The sequence below is a fragment of the Paralichthys olivaceus genome, chromosome 9 (genome assembly GCF_024713975.1).
Source record: "Paralichthys olivaceus isolate ysfri-2021 chromosome 9, ASM2471397v2, whole genome shotgun sequence".
Lineage (NCBI taxonomy): Eukaryota > Metazoa > Chordata > Actinopteri > Pleuronectiformes > Paralichthyidae > Paralichthys > Paralichthys olivaceus.
Genome location: NC_091101.1, coordinates 12501365 through 12526743, shown reverse-complemented (window position 1 = coordinate 12526743; position 25379 = coordinate 12501365). Strand labels below are relative to the sequence as shown.

At 42.2% G+C, this 25379-nt stretch overlaps 1 protein-coding gene across 2 annotated transcripts in view; it reads left to right on the top strand.

Moving 5' to 3' along the window:
- Window positions 1-25379, top strand: part of nexmifb (neurite extension and migration factor b) — a 51463-nt gene that overhangs the window by 1138 nt on the left and 24946 nt on the right. The gene's annotated exons all lie outside the window — the stretch shown is intronic.

The following is a 25379-nucleotide window of genomic DNA, read 5'->3' as shown; positions in this document are numbered from 1 at the left end:
GCGGTGACCTTATTCGCTTTAGGCTCACTAAAGCAACACACATACACATGCCACGTGCGGTCGTTCGCATTGGAGCCAGCTCCCTCGCGCTGTGTGTGTGTGTTTTGGAGACAAACAGTGATGGCCTGCGGACGTCATTTTGAATCTACGTTATGCATCCCGAGCAGTGCCCCCGAAATGAATAAGGGGGGGGGGGGGTAATCTATAGTCCACACCGATGAATGATTCATGAATGGGCTCTTGAAACCCAATGGGATAACACATCATCTTACAGCTAGGCCCCTCCGCTGTGATATGGCGAATAAATCATTCATAGACGATTTAGGGGCACAAATTCTTAAAATTGGCCTAAACATCACGACGCACAGGTGCACCAGGGCGTGAGTGAATGCCTGCACTGTGGGGTCAGTGGATCAGTGGCTTACTGTGTCTGTGAAGACGCCTCATGACAGATGTTTGCTGGATGTCCCAGGCAGCCACACTGCCAGTCAGACAAGCCATGGAGGAAATAATGAGCTGCAGCCCATAATAACAGCCCCTCTGCACCGGTGCTTTAGTGGAGGTGTTAGAATAAGTTGTTCACTTTGTTTTTAATACGACTTTAATTGGATTCAATTTTTTAACAAGTGAGAAATGTGCCAGGCTGATGTTTATTGGAATCGCTCTCAAGATGGGATTTTCAAATAAGATCTTGGTGAATTTATTGCCGCAATTAATGATCTGCACAGCTAACAGTCATTGACTTGACACGACTTGGTTGGATTTATGCTTTTAAGTGTTTCTAGCCTCTTTGACCTGTTGTTTACCCAGCATGCACTACGTACTTGTCATAAAGATCAAATGTTATGTGAGAATGACCTGTTCAGGGGCCAGTTATACAGAGCTGCTTTAATGCCTGTTTCTGCCCTCTCTCTGCCTAATGTGAAGACAGCAGTGGAAACCAGATGGAAGGCCATGCATTGATTGAGTCAAAGAGAGCCTATAAGATGGCCAAATTGAGTTGACACGTTGATGTGGGTGTCATTATCATGTGTGACGGCACAGTGCGCCATTAGGCCCCAGGCTACATGACGTGTGGACGGGGCGCGGGCCTCCTTGCTCTGGCTGCCTGGTCTTGTTTGAAGATCACAGATGCAGAAACTAACAGGAGCTATCATATCTAACTGTGGCTTCATTCAGTGATGTGCCACCAAGCGGGCCACGGAGGATTGTCTCTGCAGCGTTTGCCATTCACGTCTCCTCCCGATCAGTGTCAGTGCCCTCACTAAAGTGTCATTCTATGTTCAGTTTAAATTGGGTGAGAAATTGAGCCCAATGATACATTTCAACAACGTGGCTCTGTTCCACAGGAGCAAGGACAGCGCTGGCAGGTTTTCTGAAAATGTGTTTAAAATGCTATCTGAGCGTTATGTTGCAGCAATAAAACCAGCAGCTTGTGTACATAGTCTCTTATCTACCCCTGCCCATGTGTACACTGTGGCTTCTCCTCTGTTTCAGCCTTAGGCACATGTGTTGGGCCTCTACTTCCACGTCTGCCGAATGGGAGAGAGTCTCAATTATACACAATGAACTGATCAATCATCTGTTATTCTTATGTGGGTGATCAATGTTTTACACATAAAGCAGAATAAAGAGGAGAAACAACTATCTGGATATAATACTGCTAGATCGAAAACATTTATAGTGTGTGGCAAATCATTTTTCAGTGATGTGGTGCTCCTGCGCTGCCTTCAGTACGTCTTTTGACTCAAAAACGGCAGAATACAGGCAAGAACATCTTGTTAGGCATACTGAAAAGGGCTTTTTCTTGCCTACATGGAGCCCTGCTGTGTTTTATGTCTGGAGTGCTGCAGTTTTCCCTGCACATTGTATTGTTTTACAGTACGGGAGCACCTTAGCTCTTTTGCAGTCTATGTAGAAACATGCTGAGCCCATCAGGACCGACTATATGTTTAAGCACTGTGTTTATGTCAGGCCACTGCACAGCAGAGGCCTGCTGCGTCGACCCCGGCCCTGAGTTTGGGCTGTGACATGCCGGATGTGGCCCAGCGGAGGCAGTCTTTTGCTGTGCCTCTGCTGCTGAGGTCTGTAATTAAAGGCAGAGGTAAGACCAGGGGAGAAGGCTGGGCTCTGATTGCTTTTCATGGCCGCGAGGAGAGAGCTGCAGCGTGTCCTGAGGGACTGAGGCGCTGCTGAGCTCTTTGCTGTCTGCTCTGCCCCCCAGACGGGAGCTGTTCCAGGAAGACACACACATTTGTACTCATACGCCACTGGCATACTCATGCGCACACACGTAAACCTACTCAGACACATCCTGCTGCACACACATACACACACACACACACACACACACACACACACACACACACATATATATACACACACACACAAAAACACACAGACACAGTGGCTGAGCGAGGCAAAAAAAAAATCATATCGGTAGCTAACAGGCAAACTGTGCTAATCTACTTTAAAGAATGCCCCGCTTATGAAATATGTGTCAGTACGAGGCGTGAGGCAAAACTGTCACAGCGCAGTCATGTAATGAATTAAAAAACAGTGCAATCAGGAAGACATTAAGGCCCTCTGCCTGGATCGGCTGCTGGTCGGCATTGACGGAGCAGAGGCTGCCTGTGGTTGTCTTGGACCAGCGCTCTGCAGGGGGAGCTGTGCCGTCCCCCCTCCCTCCCTCCCTCCCACCCTCAGCAGCAGCCAAAGGGTTGAGGGCTGCTCTGCACTCTGAGGGCCTGGCAAACATGGACATGCTCACATATAGGATCTGGGTGGGCCCCAGTGTTTTAAAAAAAATGTTATTGTGTGTGTTTGTGTGTGTGTGTGTGTATGTGTGTCTTCTTTCTGTGAATTAATTCATGACAGCTGACTGGTTAAAGTACACTGAGGGTTTTAAATCATCACACCCCTTACAAGTCCTATCAGAGAGAATCCTGCAGGAGACAGAAGCAAGAGCACTTTGAGGATAGCAGGTTTAAATAAATAGAGAGAGAGAGAGAGAGAGAGAGAGAAAGAAAGAGAGAGAGAAGCAGTTGGATGCTATTTGAATGCCAAGTCCAGCCTCATTTTAGTTTTTTTGTTTTTTTGCAGCGTGTTCATGAATTAGTTCTGCCAGGATGATTAAAGTAATGCATCAGGATTTCTGCCATTAACAAATAAAAGTCCAATTAAACTGGGGGTCTATTAAACCACTTTCCACGTTGCCTTCTTGATCTCAACATGTAGGCTGGTGGCCACTGGGACCAGGAGCATGCGGGCCTGACGTTCATAGCTCATTTCCTGCTCCCCCTTCAGACCCTTATATTGCAGATGGATAGACAATGTGAAATTTCCCCTGTTCTGATCACACTCCCCCAAGCCCCCTTCTGTTTAACTCGCGGGACTCCTGAAACGGATAGTGAGATGTGATGCTTGGAAATTTGAGAAGGAGGTGGGGATTTAATGCTGTGGACACAGGTGCACTGACGTGAACGGTGTGAAAGTGGAATATTCACAACATGACTCGGGAGGGAGGAGGCTATATGACGGGGCTGGATTTTAATTGGTTTCACACAGTGTGCTCCCATGTTTTGTTCCTTTTGTAATGGCACACACAGTGGCAATAACTGCTCTGATTTTGTTATATAATAACACTAATAGATTCATTGCCCCTTGTCTAATTTGAACATGTTTTTTTTTCCAATTCTTGTTGGAGCTGGGTTAGCCGCATATCCGTGTTACGCTGGACGTGAGTACCGGCAGGGCCCTGAATGCTGAAATAATAAGCCACCTTCATTAGCCTTATCTTTGATTTGGTGGATGCGAAAAGGGGGGGAGGGATGAAAAAAACGGGGGTTGATGATGAGAAAATGAAGAAAAACATAGGGTTGGTCGGTCTGTGAGAAAGGAAAAAACAGAGAGGCTGCAGAGGAGAGGGGGGTTGAACATGGTGGGAAGATTAGAGGAAGGCTTGGAGGGACGGAGAGAGAGCGAGGGGACAGAAATAAGGGAGAGACATAGTTACGAGTGGTGGTGGGGGTTCAGGGTGCGTCCTCCCAACACAGCCAGCTGGAACAAACAAACGGCCGTGAGATAGACAGTGTTGTTTCTAATAGGAGAGAAGCTGGCTGTGCCCTGGATGTTTCTCTGCACCTTTCATTTTCTAAATGCTGTTTTGTCTGTTCACCACTTAACAAGCCACCAGTGCCTCAGAAAGGAGCCGTGCTTTATCTGCTGCTGTACATAATTACCAGCCATTCACGACAGGCTTGTTTGCTATTCTAAACAATGTTGTGAATTTATGTACAAATAAGAGACAGGCTATATTTTGCTGTAAATCTTTGCACGGGGCACAACAAGTTAAGTGTTCAAAATGCATTGCAAGCGCTTTGGTCTGAGATTTGTTGTAATTGAGTTGATTTTATGCCAAAAATTTAAACGTAACTTCGGCCGCTATGGGGCCTCTCAACCAAATCAATAACAAAACCCCTAGTTTGATGACGCTGCAACGGGATCATACAGCGATGAATAATCATGATGTGTTACGAGTGACCAATTCAAACAGTGGAGGAAAAAAAAATAGATAACTGGCTAACTGGCTAGCAGTGTTGAAGGTATAGTAGAGGCGGGCAAAAGCTATGGGTAAAGCAAATATGACCACATTAAAGGCGAACAAAAGAAAACACCCTCTTACCTCATTAAACTGGGTATTTCTTTCTTTGGATTTGTCAGCATACAAGTTAAAGAAATATATAACAAAATTGTTGTTGATTATTTGAGGTTTAAATGACGGAGTGCTTCATTTGATATCTTTAGTTGTGCTGCTGTTGTTTGTAACATTTATTCAGTGGAATTATATTTCATCGTGTGTTGCAGTTGATGTAGGGAGCCGAATGACAAAAGCCTGTTGAGCAGATGCAATAGTTTTTCTGTCAGATACAGTGAGCTGACGAATAGCACTTTACTTTCTATTTACTGTCGCACGCCAGAGGCAAAACATAATCCATGCATGACACATCTAAGCAGAAGTCAAATGAAAAATGTTTTTGAATATCTTAACACAGAGAATGTGAATTGAATTGCATACATGAATTTCAAGTTGGATTTGACCCTGTTCTGTTGGATGATGTTGCTGATGATACAACAGCATGACTGCTATTCTACTACGGGTAATAATTATAATCATTCACAGCTAGTGGTCCTTGTCACAGGAGTGGGGCACAATGGAAATAATAATTAGGACTTCTTATTTCAGATGCATTGCAGAAGAGTGTATCAAGTGTGTGCCGCCACTCTTTGACTTCTAGGATGTACAGCTGTGTGTATACTTGCTTGTTTCCCTGTGTGCGTTAGCTCCGGCACGCCACACTGATCATTTCTCCTGGCTCTGGGGTTTTTTCAGCTTTGTGACTCCTGTTTTTTCCCCTCATAAAAACACACACAGTCCCCCCCACACACATGCACACAATTATATTTAACACCATGATAGTGACCCAGTCTCTGCTGTCATTTAACAAGTCACTAATTGTAGCATAAAGCGCATGAAGGGCCAGGATGCCGGTTTTTATTCTGAGCTCGTCCCTGACAGCAACAATCAGAGACATACCGAAGCTCTGACGCACGTTTTTGCAACTCTCCACATGCTCCTCTTACCCCAATTCCCCAAGTCATCATTTAATGACACTGAAGCCCACATGCATCACAGTTTAGCCAGTAAAGCACTTTCCAGGAGGAGTCATATGTGCACCTGAGCATAACCTCAGCAGAGGCAGAGGCAGTGTTGTGCACCAACACAAACCCTCAAAGATTCCTTTTGGTCATTGAAATGTTTATTGGATTTTCAATGATAACAGTAATTCCCTTAAATGCAGGGTTGGTGATACAGGTACTGGTTCTGGTGAAGACATTGTGAGACATATATATATAGAGAGTGAGAAGTGGGGAATTCATTTGATAATAGAGCGAGGGAGAGTACTGTATTCAGTCACTGGCGATCTGAAGCAAGTTTTCATCAATCCTCATATGGATTCAAAAGAGCTCGCAGGGGATTGTCTCATCGTCCATGTTCCCTTTCAATCTGTTGATTGAAAGATGAGGTCTCCACCATGGCATTTATCCAGTCTTTCAGGTCTGGTGACACAACACTTTCCAGCATTTTAACATAATGCTGGAGGCTGTAACCAAACCTACCATAAAAACAAATAACAAAATATTCCTGTTGATACAATTTGGTATTTGAGATCTTCAAAGATGACTTTTAATCATTAAATTAAACTGCTGCAATTAAGAACATCTGGATCTGCTGAATACATTAAGTACTTTCTGTTTTATGAGTCGGTCAGTTAGTATTTATCTTTTTTTATGAACAAGGTACCACATTTACTTTCTAATTTGTGTTAGTATTATTGATGCCCTTCCAAAAAATAAAGACAAAGGATCCTTTTGTACTTCAATGCTGTAACAACATAGGTATTCCATCTATTAAAGCTTTTTGACCTCTCTTACCTTTTCTAGTACTCAGTAATGTGTTCACCACAGAGTATTAAATACTGTTGAGTATTAAAGACTGCTGCTGGATGCTTGATCAGAGTCTTTTTTATCATGCAGCTCCTGATTACAATCATGATTTAATTAATTTTATACTTAATTTCATCTAGTTTATTAATTTCATTGATTGAGAAAACAACTGTCCAACAACTATAATGATTAATAATTAATTTTTGATGCAAAATTGGCTCCATATTCTGGTACTTACATTGTCTTTGTTTTATTTGATAATAAACTGAATATGTTGAGGGTTTTTTCGTTATAACAGAAAAGAAAATATGTCACCTTGGAATGTGGGAAAGTTTCACATTCAGACATTTTACTGACCACAGTTATTTAATCAGTCAAGAAAATAATTAGCAGATTATTAATCGATAATGTAAATTACTCCTGGTTGCATTCTTGTTAAATTAGAATTAAAGTTAGGAATTAGTACAAAAAATCTTCAAACGACAGCCATGCTATGGAGCTGCAGATATTTTCATCCTTTGTTTGTTAGTTAGTTTCGGCAAAACGTGGTGGAAGGATGTGTGATGGGTCAGGAAAGAACCCATTCAGTTTTGGTGTGGATCAGGGGAAGGATTCAGGATTTTCTTTTTTCTCCTTTAACATTATGAGATTTTGCAAACTTTTCATGGATTTCTCAGAGAACAAGTCATGAATTTTGATGTAAACAATCTGGCTTCCCCATGGAATTAATAAAGTCATGGGATTGTCATCGCAGCAGGTACACTAATGACATAATAAAAAGACATATTAGAAAAATAAAAACATGAGAAGACATTTTACAAGAAAAAATAACAAAAACCTAGAAGACATATGAAAAATAAAAAATAAAACAGAAAAGACATAATTTTTAAATTAAAATCTATAGGGGGGCAGATATTTATGAGTGTGTGCAAATGGATACAGATCCAAATAAAAATGTGGATTCATATGGGAACAGACATGGAAGTATATGCACTAACTACTACTGACGACCGACTTGAAAGACCTGAATAAGTATCACGTCATTATAAGGGACAAGTATTCGCACCTATTTCGCATTAAAAGCAACATTCCCCTACAATAGTGAATGTGTGATATGTGTGTATTAGTAGCACTGTGCATATCTATAGTGTCCAGTAATCTTTCCTCCAGTGTGATCTCTGCTGTCTCTATTTCTTCTTTGATACAGTAGGGCTAAATACTTTGCGAGCATCACAACACCAGGTATTTCTCCTTTTATATTCAAATGAGCTTGTATATAACCTGCTCCTTTGAGATCAGTCTGTGAGCTGTGTATACAGTATGCTTATGTATGAGTGGGCCTTTTTGCCTTTTGTGCTCACTATTTGGGGATTTGCTTATGGTTTATTTATGCAGGTAAACTCCATTGAGAGAGACTCCTTGTCAGGGGAGCGCTAGTGTACAGCCTGCATGCATACTTAATAGCCATATGATCTAATAGGTTTAAAACTCACTATCAAAGATGTATGCTGCTGCAGTGTTCTTGCTACAGTGATGAGGCCTCTGGAGGTGCGGTATGTGTTGCGCTCTGTGTGTATGTTTGCTTGTACATATGTATGATCTGTTTTAGGGGCGACCAGTGTCCAGAGGATTCCTCTGTGCTGACTGTTACTCCCGAGGCACATGGAGTCTACCTGGACTTAGTGACCTGACAGAACATTAGCAATAACAAACACCCGTCTGTCTCTCTCCCTCTTATACTCTTACAAATCTGCCCACAACTATTGAGACTCCACGTGAATGTAGTGACAGTCTGCCAAGCGCTCGGAAATATGGATGCGCACGTACGCACGTGCACATGCTTATTCGGCCCCCCTGAGCTTCCCTGTGGGTATTAAAAGCTTGTTTTTGCATATGTGCATAAGTCAGCCCCATGTTCATATAATAAAACAATTATTTTTCTCTCATCTTACACTGTACAGAAATGATAAAGAGTTATTTGGATAACACCAAGTACCTACAAGGAACAGATATTCAGAGGACAAAGGCACCATTGTCGAGAGAGGAGTAAAAAATTTTGTAGCAATTTACACTTTGACTCCATCTCTGGGGGCTTTAGGAAATGTTAATTTAAGTTCCTATTATAAAATGTATTTAAGTCAGTCTAAGAATTAATTCTATTATTCCAGGAGGCAGCTGGGGCTTCTGTATCCGTCGAGACGGTTTGCTGCTCCCTCCTGAGACCTGTGGGTTTTCCCATCACTTTTAAAATCAATTACCTTCCTGCCTCCCTCGCCTCTCCAACTCTCACTAAGTACTCTCCTCATATTCTTCATTAGAAAACCCACCACTTCACCTATAGCTCACTATGAACACCTCAACTGGAACGCTGTGTGTTTTAAGTGTTCATGGCACATTGGAGTGCCTCGCTCTGATTTATTGTGTCTTACACGGTTGGTGTATTGCTGTGGGCTTTTCGCAGATTGTGCCCAGCCAACTTTTTCGCAGTATCCAGACATCGATGCTGCCTCAGATATAAATAGGAGCACAATCTGCGGTTGGGTAAGACCTGTTAGCCCTATGTGACACTAAAGCCACAACAAAGACCCTGCTGTACTGCTGCTGAGGAGCGGCTGCAGCCCTTGGGAGAGATCATGTTATTTTCCCTCGTGCGCCATCTCACAAACATCTCACCGCACTAACTGAGGGGAACAAGCATAGATGGGCTTGACGGCTGCTTCCTATTTTAGTCATCGGCAGGTAGGCGGATGAGTTGAACTGCGGAGGATCTCTGTGCAGCGAAGTCTTCGTCTAATTAGTTTGTCTAATTATGTCTTTGTGCTGGAAATTTCTCAAATTAGTGGTATCGTGCAGAATGTGAGCATGCTCATTATGGTTGTCATGAGAATTGTTGCGGTGGTTGGAGAGGAGAAGAGAAAGGGAGTGGGGTGTCATTGGTACCAGAAGCTCTCCGCGGTCCAAATTCCTTTATCAAATACATATATCCTGTAATGGGAACCGTGGTGCTGCAGCTTCGTCCGAGGAAAATGTTACCTTTGCCTGCGAAACACTTGAGGCCCCTCCTCTTCCTCTTTGTGCAGGGGAGTACACCTGTTTGTGGCAGACTACAAAAAGGTCCCCTTTGATTTCCCCTCCTTGTATGTCAGGTGCAAGCATGTCACAGCATCAGGCATGTACATGTCTCACGCAGAGACACTTTTTGATTTTCCCTCCCTTGTGAGGTGCCTCAGCATCAGGGATGAAACAACCCCCCCCCCTCCTCGCTGTCACCAACGACTTTGAGCTGGACACCAAGTCTCCTGGATCTCCTGCCAGCAACCTGACCATTTCCTTCCCTCCTCTTCATGGGCTTCTCCCCTTTCTTTCCCTCTCTCCCCCTCCTATTTCCTTCCCTATTATCCCTACCTCTCTCTCTCTCTCTCTCTCTCTCCCCCTCTCCCTCTCCTTCCCCCACTCCTGGGCCTACAGTAATTGGTATTCCGAGTGGCAGCTGGGATCCATACAAACACAGCAGACAGAGGGAGAGAGAGAGAAAGAGAGAGTGAGAGAAGCAGTGTGTGTGTGTGTGTGTGTGTGAGAGAGAGAGAGAAGCAGTGTGTGTGAGTGTGTGTGTGTGTGAGAGAGAGAGAGAGAGAGAGAGAGAGACATAGAGGCATGGAGAAAGAGAAAGCCAGCAAGTCAATACGCTGGTTCATTAGAGCACTGAGTCACAGTGGCCGCTGCCTCGTTTGTTTGTGTTTGTCCAATACTCTGTCTTAAGCAGAGCCCACCGCCTCTGTCTGCTCACACTGGCAAACCTGACAGCAACACACCCCAGGTCGCCTGGTCGCCTGTGATATGAGCTTTTCTGTGCCTGTGAGTATTTGGACATAATGAAATAATTATAAAATCAAAGATTTGGATTTAAGCAAAGCGAGGCCTGTTCTCATGACTCTCACCGACACAAGTCCAAGTTCAAGATAAGAGCGGGGGAGTGAACATCGGCGTACTGTATATTTGCTCGCCTGTATATGATTCAATAGCTGCACTGTGATTGAATTATTTCCATGACTGATTATATGTCAACAAATGTGATATTTTTGACTGGATTAACTGAGGTGTTGATGAGACACGGGGCGTCAAAAAATAGCAGGTCTGATTATGGCAGCGGATGTAAAGAAAACAGGCCAGTTCTCTGAAATGGAATTTAGAGACGAGAAAAAAAAATGAGAGGCTCCATTAGGAAACAAAAATAGGATTCTGCAGTTATTGAAAATATGAAAGTGGATGTTCCAAAAAACAAGAGGGAGGAGTGTTCACCGGTCATGGCGAGCTGAGAGCAGACCACTTGTCAGGATATTGAAAGAGAGAGAGAGGGAGACAGAGAGGTGAAGAGAAATGTCTGAAATGACCTGTTTCTCTCTTCATGGCCTGTTTATTTTGGAGGAAATAGTGATATGACGGTGGCTTGTTGTCTGGCCTCGGCCGCTGGCTCCAGGGCCCTCATGGTGCACGGTGACCTCTCATTACCACAGCTTGAAGGAGCGTGAAGCGGAGGAGATCACTCCAAAGGGCAGCTGTGTAGATGCGCCTAACCTTTTAAACCATCAGAATACGTCAACCATACAAATAACTCATTAACCTTATCCATTTAAATGAAAAGCTCCTACTTTTATCCCACACCCCAATCTTCTCTCCGGTATTAGATTTGTTTAATTGGCCATTGCAGATGATGAAAATGGCATGTGGTGTGGTTAAGGCAAACCATACAGTGGAGCATTTGGGATTTGGTCCCCTTTGGCCCAGACACTTAACAAAAGCGGTGTGAGACTTGGGGGGGAGGGAGAGGAGAAATAAAAAGGGTTGTGGAAGTGATAATATGTTTGCATGTGTGTGGGTCTGTTGTTTAGGAAGTGTCCTCCGGCTCTGCACAGAAGCACAGGAGGGCATTGATTTGAGGAGCTCAATAGCTCAGGCCTTTTAATCACCTCGCGCAGAGGCTGCATTGTCCCGCAGGCTGGAGAATATACACTGCTAATACCCCTGTGCATATGCACACAGCCACTGGCTCCCAGGCTACTGCAGCCCCTCACAGACCCACACGGCCACTAATCAATAGGCCTGATTACCTACAGGGAGCCACACTGAGCTTTGTTCTCATTTGTCTGCAGAAAAGCTTGCGCCCCTTCGCAAACATCCTGCCAACTTCTCCCTGTCGTTTGGACGCAGTACGGTAACGTTGACGGACTGTGACTGTGAAATGTGACCTGCTGCACTCACACCGGGATCTTACCCTGGGTGTTAAATGACTACATGCCTGTTCCGTGCATCTAAAACAATTGTGCTGTTCTGACCCAGTTGTACAGAAAACATTTAGACTTACACATCAGGCTGCTAAAAATGGACATTTTCTCTCACTCCTCTGTTTTGCACTCTTCCCTCGCTCCCTGCCTCAATCTGTCTCTCTGCCTGCTTGGCTGTCATATCTCTTTATACTGTTTAGAAATGCTGTACATTGTGTTACAGGGTTTGTGACTGATAGCCTGCCAATTTCAGCTGTGGCACATCATAGATGCTAACCCCCTCCCTCCCGAACACAGAGAGACACACATTAAAGCCGTGACAGTGTGCTCCTTTTACTGCTCTCACTGATTCCATACCCCCTGATTAAGTGTTTCACTGGGAAGCTGCGTTTTACTTATTCTTGGCAAAAGAAACTCCGGTGGCACAGTGGCCGACCCTGCGACGTTCAGGAAACTGAACTGAAACTTCCTCCCGGGGGGGGGGGGGGAGGGGGGGGGGGGGGGGGGGGGCAGTTTGTGTGTTGTAGACGTGCCGCGGCTTCACATGAGCAATTGATGAGAATTATTGTTCGCTCTCATCTGAGATTCTGAAGCCATTTATACTTCCATCTGCACAGCCCATCAATAAGCCTGTAAGCTGGGTTTCAAAAACTAATAACATCAATGACTTTAAAAGGGAAAACAAATATCAAAGGGAGGTGGTGTATTAGCCAGCAGAGATTGTGGATGAATATTGAGATTTGAGTTTGTCATCGGTCTGAAGGGCAGAGTGAGTCTGCTGTTCCGTCCCATGCCCTCATCATTATTACCTCCCTAATATACAAACACACTGTACTCACACTCAGTCTGACTGACACCCTTCTCTGCAGCATTCCCTCTCCTTTTTACTCGTGCCCTCCCTTCCCTGTGCCTTCATGCTCTCTCTCTATCTCTTTCTCCCTTTTTTCTCTGTGCATCGCCTTTCTTCTCCTTCTGTCCTCTGCTACCCCCCCTCCATCCGCCCCGCCTGCCCCTGTCCTTTGGTTTTGAAGCCAAGTAAAGGAATAGCCTTCTGAAGTAACGGGAAAATAATTTGTGGCTCCGAGAACAAAGGGAAGTCTTTACTGTGAGAGTAATGGAATGGGTTTCGTGATGTGGATGAAAACATGACTTCATTTTACAGGCTCATTTAGGAAACACAAACAAAGAAGTGACAAAAGATTATGATTTAAAGAGGGAGAAAAAACAAAAACAGTTCCGATACAATTGATCTCATCTCAGGATCATTACAGAAATAGCAAAGACAAATTAAAAAAATCTTATTATGTATAACTTTATTAATGTTTTTGTATGTTGGTGAGGCTTGCAGTCTAGTACAAGTTTGCATCCGAATTGCAACAACTGCAAATTTGGGACTACAATGCATTCTTTAAAAGCACCATGTGCGATCTATTATGGTCACGTATTGACGGAAAATTCTTCAAAGCCCTCGACAGACCTCCATGCCCACTTATTGAGCTGTTATCAATGAGCTGCTTTTGTCTTGGCTCAAGAGACTGTGGATGTATTAGCAGGACATTTATTGTGCTAGAAAAGATGGAATTGGGGGAGCCAGGGATGCTGCGGATCTGTCGGCCAGACTCTCTCGCTCCTTAGTCTCCTCCACAGATATTTTGTGCTCTTTGACGTCTCAAACTGCAGATTTCTGGCGGCTCCTTGTCGCACAAAGTTGTTTTGTTTTGTCACCACTGCTTTTCTACATGATGGAGCCTAGGAGAACACCGTAGTAAAGAACTGTCGTCTTTTTCTGCACTACATAAGATGAGTCAAGATGCCAAATGGAAAAGACAAAGAAACTTTTACAGCTGAAATGTCTTTGCTTTCAAAACGTCCCTCCATTATACCATTGAATACATGAGTGAGTGACCTGTCAGTGTAAGTAACATGAAAGCACGCGATTAAATCGTCTAACCCACCTAAAAAAGATGAGCAATTATTTCCAAAGAAAGTGAAGAAGTGTGCACAAATAGGATTGAATGACCACGTACGGTTTATTGTTGGTTGGCTCTTTGGTGCATTCTGCAAACCTTTAGGGAATGACTGAGTTGTTTTTCATCGAAGAGATAGAAAAGTGGTATTTCTGGACACTCATGGAAAAACTGGACACACTGACTGAGGAGTCACTTTGGATTTAACCAGCACTCCCTGTGTTCTTTGTTCCACAACCTTGTAGAGGTCAGGGGGAAATGGCTGAAATCATTTTCAGACTTGTGACCTGTTCAGAATGATAATATTTTATTCACCTACTTGTTGCTAAATTTTCCTGATGTTTTAGTTCTGGGCAGGTTCTGAGAGTGTTGCTTTCAGACATGCAGTGAATTGTGGACATTTTCCTGAGGGGCTTTGTTGAAGACGTTTCTAACATGTGACAGATGAAATGAAACATCAGTACAAATATCTCAGGTTGAAACGGTGTCATACACAAAGAAGACGCAAGAGAAGCTGTCAACTTGGAAAGACAACGAGTTTCAAGAGCTTTTGGGGATAAGGTCTGACGGCCTGTTGTTGATATTCCGCATCTAAAATGTGATTTCTGCAGTGAAATGTATTCATCATGTTCTGACTCCTATGCTCTACCCAGACCTCTGGTTGTGAACATGTCTGACCTGCTCAATCTCTTGCTGTGTTTTTCACATCTACAAGGCAAACATTTTGTTTTGTGTTGAGTTCATGTCTGAAAATATCTTTAGAGATTTTAACCTAAAACAAAGTGTTGACAAGAGCGATGGTGGTTATTGTTGGTAAAACCCAAAGCACAGTTCGGGGATGATTGACTCTCTCAATCGCTGCCCACAGTCACAGGTTTTGCTGTTGCTAAGTTTTTTTTTGAACTTTGAAGAGAGTCAGACCACCTGTTTCTTCATGGTTTCAGTCATTAAGCTAAGCTGAACTGAGCTAATTGCCATCTGGCTGTTTTGTCCATGTTTCAGGGCGACAACGTGTTAACTCAACCTCATTATTATGTAGAAGAATCACAATGTGATCTGTTAGGTACAAGGTAGATATGTACATATTCCTGTTTCCTCTGACAATAGCATGATCATTAAAAAACAAAGAAAGACTATTATGGTATTAGTATTGTGTGTTGTGATTGGTTTACCATGTATTGTTCATTTAGATCATGTATTATTGCTTGATTTTAATGGCAATGGCTTTTAACCAGGACCCTGACCTCAGTTGACCGAGGATCAGGGGGAGTCACAGCGATAGAATCAACTCCTAACTTCTTGCAGCGGCATGTTTAGTTGACAACAACAGAGGTAGGCTGTCTGACACCTTTACAGATCCCATGTGAAATAGAAGAAACACAACAAAATGCAGGTGCAAACAGTAGATGAATAAACAAGCTCCACCTTATCAGTGGAAAAATGTACTGTGAACAAAAAATGCTTTATCCAAGACAATCACACATAATGAACGGTTCTCAAAGTGAGATACTAGCTACATAGCTTGCAATATTACCAAGGAAAGATATCTTAAAAGTTGCAAAATGCATCAATAATAATGATAATGCATCTGTCCCACTGACTTTTTTATTTACAGACAATATCCCTTCTTGAAACATTTGCAGTTCAGTGACTGATATTAAACGAACCAATATCACCTCCACAGATTGATTGTGTTATTTCATGTTATGAAACACCTCTAAATTAAATGCTTATCAGACAAATGTGGAAGCAGCAAACTTGATGCCACAGAATAATCAGTGCAGCTGCAGAGTCAAGCAGCAGCTTCTCCTATATATCTGTGAAAGGCTGAAATGTTTTGCCAACTGATATTGGTCGGACTCTATACGATTAACACATTATATTAAATCAATTTGTGAGACAGCTGCACTGCTTATTTACACTTGTTTTGGTAAAATTAATGTATTATACTTTACATTATTTTAAATTGCAGGTGTAAAGAAATTCAGTGTAGATTTTATCTTCTCCTTTTAAACGTTGTACCAATTTTGAGTCCCACACAGATCTCTTTGTAGTACGTATAACTTATTTACGGGTGGGCGATTGAAGCAAACCTTTAACAAATTAGTGTTCAAGTGAAAAATCCCTCTAGTTGCTGTCTGAAGCAGTCTGAAGCAGAGGACAACATAAGATGACGATGTTTTAGATGGATGGTTCAACACAATAGCCCACTGTTTGTTTCCCATTTCAATGTCAGTCGACATAGTTTCTATTCAGGTGACGACAAAAATTGTTCCTTAACCTTGACCTAAGTTTTTATCTGTACCCAAAACATAATCATAAACCAAACCTTAACAGAAGTAATATTAGATCAGAAAACAAATATCATAATTTTTTGTCTTGGATTTTCTGAAATGACACTGATAAAGGATGTTGCTTCTGATGAGCGAGTCACATCAGAAAGATTCACAGAGGTAATGAATAGTGCTCTCCAGTGTGCAAGCCCTCTCATCTGTACATCCAGTCCAACCTCCAACCTCTTCTTCTGTTAACGATGTTTCTGTAATTCACATTCACTGCGGCCTCTAAAGGTTGCTAATGATAAAGTCTAACTAATGACCTGCTTACAGGAAAGTCTCCACTTTACTATTTAGAAAATTCTTTATCTTTGAAAACAAGACTATTTTTCCCAATTAGTTCATGAAATGTTGAAATGGAGATGCATGATTTCCTTTGTGTTGCACTATTTGTATTAAAACCTACTGGAATAACTTGAGTTAACCAGCAAATGCTAACATCAGCAAACTCACACGGAATACGTGTTGTTAAGGCGGTCAAGAGATTAAGCTGTTCCTGTCCTCGAAGGTCCTGGAGGAGCATTCAGAGGCATCCTCCATCCCAGCTGTCATTTTCTCCACATCTCTCTTTCACCGTCTCTGAGCTTGAGGTTGCCTGTGAGGTTGCCTGTGCATAAAGACATTAATCACAGGCCCATAGGTAATAAACACCATTTGATGGTCATTAGAAAACAGTTCTATTACAGAGGTTACAGTGTCTAGCAGTTAACCTTCTCCTCCGTGATGTATAGAAGCGTGAGGTTTTTTTGCAGGGGGAGGGGAGGGGAACATCCTCACCTAGCCTGGAATGTCCCCTTCAGCAGCAGCTTCTGAATCGTTGTGCAATCATTGGGCAACCTTTTGTTTCCCTCCCCTAATGCTCCTGCACCACCACCCCCACCCTCCCAGCCACCACCTCCCTCCATCATTCCCTTCCTCCCCCTTTTGTCCCTCCCCCCTGTCATCAGAAATGTGCCCTGCATAAGTGGAGGCAGCTGCTTAAGTGCTGAGAGAGGGAGGAGAAGGGGAGAGTAGAAGTGGAGCGAGCGAGGTGAGGGCCAAGCGGAGAGAAAGAGAGAATCTGACTCACAGTCAGATTTGCTCTCCCTCCCTGAATGCTGCAGCATCTACTCCTCCCATTCCACTCAAGGTCTCTCTCTTTTTTCTCTCTCCTTTTACACACACACACACGTGTGCTCATGTGCACATGCATGCTCTACCACGAGCATACATAAGCTGGATTTAGTGTTTTCCTTCAGGTTTCTGGGTTGTTAAAAAATAATTTTCTATTGTGCTGCCATGGCGCATTATTGACTGGCGAGACTTTATTGTTGTCTTGTTTTTTTTTGTGTGATGAAATTTTAATGCTAACCCTCATAATTAGGGTGACTGTATTTGATGCGGCAACCAACCTTATCTCTGTTGTGATTCAGTGTTGCCGATGGTATTCACCAGGAAACTGATGCAATAACATACAGTTAGAATAGCGACAATTGTCTCTGTCAATAAAATGTCAGAGGAAAAGTCTCTGGAGCTTAAGGGCAATTTGCCGATGTTTTGTACCTGTGTCTTTAGTGCTCTTGTGGCAGTGGGCTTCATGGCTAAAAGCACACTCCCCTGTAGTGGAATTACATAGCGCCGGTGATGCCAGCAAAAGCCCAGGGCTTTTATCAGCTGTCATTCACGCAGGAGAAGCTGGATACAGGCATCAAGGCCAGCTCTACTTGGAACAGGACAAAAGCCTAATACTGGACTGTAATTGTCAGGGAAAAAATGGCGTTGAGCAAGGTCAGAGAGGTGCTGTGATGAAGTCTGTGTGCTGTTCCAATGACAAACCTCCACACTGGCCTTGATTTGAATCAAAGAATATGCTGATATTAATCTCACATCCATAACATCAGTTGGTTGAAAATGTGGGGAAATGTTGTTTTTATATCCTCATACATGCTTGTAAATTATTAGGCATGTCTATGTCCTGGTCTATAACAATAGAAATGACAGCTATATGTAAAATTTTTAAAAGTAATATCTCAGTTTACTTATTTTGATCCATAGGACTACTTACTTATTAGTAGCCTTGTTCATTCTGTAGTAATCATCCTTTTGGAAATTACAGAGCAACAGAGAAACATCTTTAAGACATCTTTTTTCCCATCCTCTGTTGTCCTACTAATCAAATAATTGAAGTCTACTACTACTACTAGGTTAACTTTTCTATTGTATTCATTGTTTTTTATCTCACGTATTCTAGCCCATGGTAGAGGAATTTCATGTGTGTATGTGTATTTGTATGTATGTTTGGATATATGTATGTATGTATGCCTGTGTGGATGAACTGTCTTTGTCTTGCTCTTTTTTACCCCATTTTATTAAACCAGGAGCTCTGATCCAAGCCAAAGACACATTTTCATTTTTATTCTATTCTAATCTATTCTATTCTATTCTATTCTATTCTATTCAATTCTATTTCAATAATACTTCATTATTATCATGTTGTTGAAAGAGATGTTCATCCTTTCACACTAAAATCAATCAACATTATAGTCAGTGCGTCACATATAAGTCAAGACATGACTGATATTTTTATGGAAGTCTTTTTTCTTTTTCTCATAAATATTAATGATTAGGCACAGGCCTATAGGTCAGTGTGGGCTGTGAGGTTCCTCCATCAGATCACGAAGAAGGAAAAGTCATGAAGCAGATGGAGAAAAATAAATGTGCATTTATCTATTTTGTCATCATTTTAGAAGCTAAGACCTATGACATACAGTCGTACACCTCTAAAGTACAAAGATTTTTTTCATTCAGGGATTAATTGTAAGAACATAAATAAACATAAATTCAATATTAAAAAATATGGGATCCTCACAAACAGTCTTTTTCCTTATAACTGGGTAGGGACCTAAATGCAAAAATGCAAGTGTAAACTCCAGGTACCCATGGGTGTGGCCCAAATATATCGGTGACCAGAGATGAGTGCTGCAGAGTCTGGGTTGGGGGAGCCTGCCACAGGATGAATACATTGTTAGTTTGGAATAAATTATCAGCAAGGCAGCCTCAATAATGGCCAATCAAATCAGCTCCTCTTATCCCATTCAAAAGCAGACGATAATTCCCTGATGAGGCCTGGGGACGGTTCAGGTTGGATTCTCCTATGAGGAATATGCAGCAAGCCAAAATGCACTTTCATGGACAGATGTATGTCTGTCGTCTTGTGATTACTAAAGTGATTCATAAGCAGTCTGCACTATGCTGTCATAATATTCTGGTTGTGAGCTTAGATCTTCATTAGCTGTTGTATCACAGCAGCTCCTCTTCCTCATGTCCATATAGATAATACACATCGACAGCACTCACACACCATTACCCTAGCACACACTCAGTGCACCCATATGCTATTTGAAAGCAGTTACCTGTTAGACTGCTGCAGTTCTCCTGATTGTATATCTGCTATTCCCCAAACATGCTTGATATATACGGTATTGTTGTTTTAGATAAACATAAAAATAATATAAAGGGATTTGATTTAGAAAAACATGCCCTCAAGTCTTCGGTTGAGTTCAGGATCTAATGCTGTTAGTATTTTGCACAGTATGAACTTTGGTAGAATACCTCATCATTCAGGCGTGTTACAAAGGGCACTGCTTTGTGTATTTTTTTTCACCTCACTGCAAAAGGGTTCATGGTTCTTGGTTTGAATCCAGATTCAGTCAGGGTCTTTCTGCATGGAATTTGCACTAACCCAAAGACAAGCAGAGTGGGTTTAGGTCAATTGGAGACTCTTTGTGCATTCTCACTCCTGATAGTCCAAACCAAGGTTCATGTCTTTGTTACTCTGTTTACATTTGATAGCATAATAAAGAACTTTGTATGACATGCGTACTTCCTGTCATCACCACCATCTTGCTTTACTTGACAATGATTAGTTTGTAGACTGCTTCTTTTTCTGTTGTTTTATTCTGTCCGAACTATCCCAATCCCAGTTATCACATTGCAAACAAATCAAACTGGTTCAGTTAAAGGTCGAGACCAAACAGGGTAGGAATGAAAGCGCCTTAATTGAACGTAGGTTGGTTTGTGAGAGTCATTGTATGATGGCCTTGGCATCTGCTGGGCCTCCTCTCGCTCCAGGAGCGACCCTTACATGATAAGTGACATTGATTATAATGGATTTGATTATAGACAATATTATGCACACACAAGACCGTCACCACTTTTCTGTCATTATAGTAGTTTGATAAGTGCGTATTAATCTAAAGGTTTGTGTGAAGACCTAATGTACAAACAATAAAACGTGTTTAAGGTCATTTGTGCCTCTAACCGTCTAATGCCATGAAAATTTTAACAATTTTAACAAATAGTAAAATAATAGCGTCATCAGATATACAAGTGCAATTTCATGCCAGAATAGCTGCCAATATTCATCACATGTAGACGTCTCTCTCTACTCAGGAGTATATTTTCTGAGGTGTTACAGCTGAAGGTAACTGGTCAGAGCTCTTTATGTTGGTCATCACTGACCTGTGATGGTGTGAGTCTAAATAGTGACACTGACTGGCTGCAAAGATGCTTCTGGATAAACTCGTGATCATGCTTGTATTCCTCTCTCTGTGTTTTGTGTCATTTTTTCTGTGGCAGTTTCTCTCTCACACACGAACCTGCTCACACGCCCCCAATTTTATCCACATTGCGATGGACTCGTGCCCAGCTTTGATTTAAAATATAATTTGCCATTTTGGACTCCAACCTGTGGCAGAATTAAGACGTCTTGGACCACATTATGAAGCTGCGTGCTCAGGACACTGATGCAGTCGTTAATTTCAATTTCTAAAGTCTAATGCTGAGGGAAGCTACAGTCTTCAGGATAAAATACACCAGTCACATGGTATTTATACGATAACTCAGGTGTTTAAAGTCAGGGATATATAATGTTTCAGTTTAATATTTAACATCATATAAAAATGAATGGTACACGAAGAAATGATTCCTTTCCGAATTTGATTTTGACATTTTTGGGGTATTTTCCATGGCTTGATATGTGGATGTTTTTGTATCAGGCTCGGATCACTCTCTGAAGTTATTCGTCATGACTTGAATCATTTGTCCTAGTTTATATAACTGCTTGTGAGGTGACTGTGGAAGTTTTGATCTCAATAAGTTCAAGTAAATCCTGTTTTTATATTTCTTGTTTTTGATGTCTGTCAGTGAGCTAGCGCCTCACAAGAATAGGTGAGCGTTTGCTCTCAGTTTTTTTGGCAGATAAGTCATAAACATAATGGAAAGAAGGGAGAGAATGGAAGGTTAATAAAAAGAAATTAGCAAAGACAAATCGCTTAACATATCTAATTTGCAAAAGAACTTGCTGGCAGCAAAGTTTCTACAGGTGTATCAGGGATAAGACGATTTTATTTAACTACTTCTGATTTGGTATTTTTTATCAGCAGAGAAAGAGAGAGCATGAATTCCACAACTTACTGAATATATTTAGAATCTGTATTCACATGCACATTATAACATGATTGAGTAAAACAAGATCATTGTAATTGTTTCATTAAAGCCTTGAAATTAAGAGACGGAAAAAGGAGGGTCATTATTGTTTAGACAATTTCCTGCTGTCTCTCTAAAAAGCCAGTTACTCCTACTCTGCCTGTATCGGCACCAATGTATAGCAAACCAGGTTTTAACTTCATGTACAGAATTATTGCTCTTACAGAGGTTTGACAAAGCTCTACACATGGTGACAGTAATTTACAAGATTGACAAGTAATCTGGGTTAATCGTGTTATTCCTGCCTTAATTTGACTAACATGAGCCTGGATAACAGTTGAGGTAATTGTGGTATCTCTTTAATCTGGTTATAATGATAATGGAAGGAGGCTGAGGAGGTGCAATTATACCTGCTACCCTACATTTTGACATTAGAAATAATCAGAGAAAAAAATAATAATGTAACAACAGAAAAGCCAGCTGGAAGTGCACTCAGAAGGACTTGCAGCTAATGACAAATGATGTGAAGAAAAATGCGAGCCGTCTCCTTGACTTTCTTTACCCTGGGTGTATTTCTCTTTTAAGGGCTCATCAGCAGCACTGCTGTTATGTTGCAGGACCTCTGTTATTTGGGATATGGGAGTCTATCCGTGCTGTTACTGGGGGAGCGTCTCTGAATGGCTGCCCTGGGCATTGAGCAATACGAGGCTCAGAGTGAGCTGCAGCGAGCAGTGCTGGAGAAACAGCCACCCTCTTATTCAGCCCTTGGCCTGTGCTCCAGAACATTGTGTGTACATCTGTAATCTTACCTACCCCTTGGGCTCAGAGAAGACCCCCCACCCCCTCCACCTTCTCCTTCTTCCTCTCTCTCTCTGCCACCACCACCACGTTCTCTTTTGCTCCCAGCCCTCATGTCCATATTCTTTCTCTCCCTCTCACTCAGTTGCTCTCATCATCACGTCAATCCCTTTTTCTCTTACACAAAGATATAGTCAAGCAAATACACCCACGCACTTTCTCACATTGACACCCATACACAAACACACCAAGGGCCTTGAAGATACATCCATGTGTGAAGATCACAGTCGTAATGCGTTGCAGCCGCTACAGGCAGCTCACTTTTTCTATTAATTAAAATGAGACATGATGTAAATAAAATACAAAATTCTCCATTTTGGGGTCATCTGCGGCTTTTCCGCTCACTGCTGTGCGAGGCCTGTCCTGATTTTTACACACACACACACACACATTTATAAATATACACGTGTAGAAAAAGCTGCCGTTTTTTAGCAGAAATTGAACTGGAGTTGTGAGTGTTTAAATATACATGAAGGAGAGGGCTACATGAATGCGATCCTGTCCTGGATGGTGAGCAGATATGAGCTGTGTCATGTGTCTGCGCTTTTGACTGCTCTTTGCGGGGCTTTCATCAGCCTCTGCCTCTGTCACTGAGACGTTCCCCGCACCCTCCCTGCTCCCAGCTCCACTTTACACACTGTAACAAGGCATTCATACTCTCTCTCTCTCTGTGTTGCCTCGACTGTTTTGCCGCACCACTACATTGCAGTTCAAGTGTAAGAGCCTGCATGTGTCAGTGAATGTGAATGTGTTCAGCTCTTTGTTGTGCACTGTGAACTCATGTGTGTGTGTGTGTGTGCTTGTGTGTATCGTACACATATTATTCACCAACTGTCTTTTAAGGATTAAAAGCATATTTCATTATTGTTCGTTGTTTTTCCTCTGACGTACGTACATGCTGTACAAGTTGATCGACTTGCAGGGACCAGGAAAGCTTCTGCATTGACATGTTGTGATAATCCATGTGATACATTGTCGATCGCTGGTTAATATGTGCGGCTGTTTCCTTGGGGATTAGACGTGGTTGTCATACTCCACTTCAAGACACCATGAGCTCATGCTACTGCCTGAACTTTAATAAATCTTTATTGTTTTCATTATATTAGCCATCAATCATCCTTTGATGCAATTACTGTACCATGCATGTATTTTTTTCATTTCAGAATATCTTACTGTTAACAATTTGTCCCGTTTCTACGTGTTTACCTCTAATGGAAGGCATTCTAAAACACATATCTTAAGCCCCACAGAGTTCAAAACAACAGGACTGTATTTTTCTTCCATGTCTTTTTCTTTTCTCTGACAGCAGCAGCTTTCACAATTGAATTTGAATGCCATGCTTTTAGCGCCGGGGTTGTTTGATTATCCACAGACAGGGAGCTGTGCTGGATTCCATTCCTTTCATCATGCTTTAACCAGTGTGAGCTGGCTCCCCTGTCGTATTTTATGAGAGGTGATTTTTGTGCCTCTCCTTTATGTAGATGATTTTGGCTGCCTCTCCCCAGTCTAGTCTTCAAGACGTGGATATTGGTTTTGACAAGAGAGCTAACCCTGCTACCTTCGCTCTCACCAGGCTGTCTTCCTGACTGCTCCACTGGGCTGGATATTCTGGGCCATATGCTAATGCGAATTACGTTTAGTGAAAGGGAGGATGCAGCTACAGGTGTTTTCAGAATGAGGCTTCATGACACAAATATTACACCAGGCTGGAAACCGCATTGACCCTTCACATTATTCCCATGTGAGTGACTTTGTGTACTGCCACTGAGCCATATATGGTCTTTGTGTGCAGTAATGCTTGTGGTTAATATCCACATCAGACGACAGGTGTCCAATGTATTCATCCAAATATGTGAATTACAGGTTGGCGCAGTGCCTCAGTGGAATCATGGCTGTCATTTACATGATTCGCTCCTTAAAGTGATACATTTTCATACTTCCTTTGCTTACAGCCACTGCATGTGCACACATACACTATGCAGGGCTTGTTTCTATTACATACAGCCCCAGGAACATGCACATCTCCCTCATGTGTTTACACATGAGGCACCAATGGCTGAATGTTAAGTTAGTGAAAGGGAATAATGAGCAATGTTAATGGGGCATTTCTGGTCTAGGTTCAGCTGTGCCAATGCACAAACCTGTTTAAAGCCAAATATACGAATTTTCTTTTTACCACTGTGCATTAAAGCCTACATTGGGCTATTTTTATGGATGGATATACTCCCGTCTGTTTAAAAAAAAAAAAAAATCTCCATCCAGACAAATACACAAAAATTACTTCAAACGCTCAAACAAGCATGCCGGGCCAGTAGGGGGCGATTAAGTCAACATCAACAAATACCACAGAAGAACGCTGTTGTCTAACACTGGGCGGGGCAGACGCCTGTGATTGTGGTGGAGTGAAGCTAAATTTAGCTGCAAACTTGTAATTAGACCCAGCAGTGATAACCAAACATAGAGATATATAGCCACCATTGTTGTTTCTAGTGCACACTTATTACACAAAGCAATAGTGCGCATCTGTGAAAAAACCTGTCACGTCATTATGGTCTGTTATACATGTACACATGGATACAAACAATCTAGGGTTTTTGAAAATCTGTACTTTGAAATACATTCGTAAAAATCTCAAACAAGCCACATTAGTGTAGACCAGGTGTAAATCTACTTGTAGAGCTCAGTGACTGAACTGAACTGCTGTTGCTTCCGTGCTACTTTAATTCAGACAGCATTGTTGAAGAATAGACTGCATTCACACAGGAGGGTGATCATGTTGCTGTTGATGCCGAAGCTTGAACTATGAAGTCAGTCATACAGCGTGTGGTAATCATGCCTCTCTTTCGCTCTCCCTCTCTTCTGTTTCACTGACTAAGTCGAGGGCTTTGCATGATTGCCTGGATGAGTGTTCCCCCTCAACGCTGCATTGCTATTGTCCACTTGTCCCTCCTTCATCTGTGTAA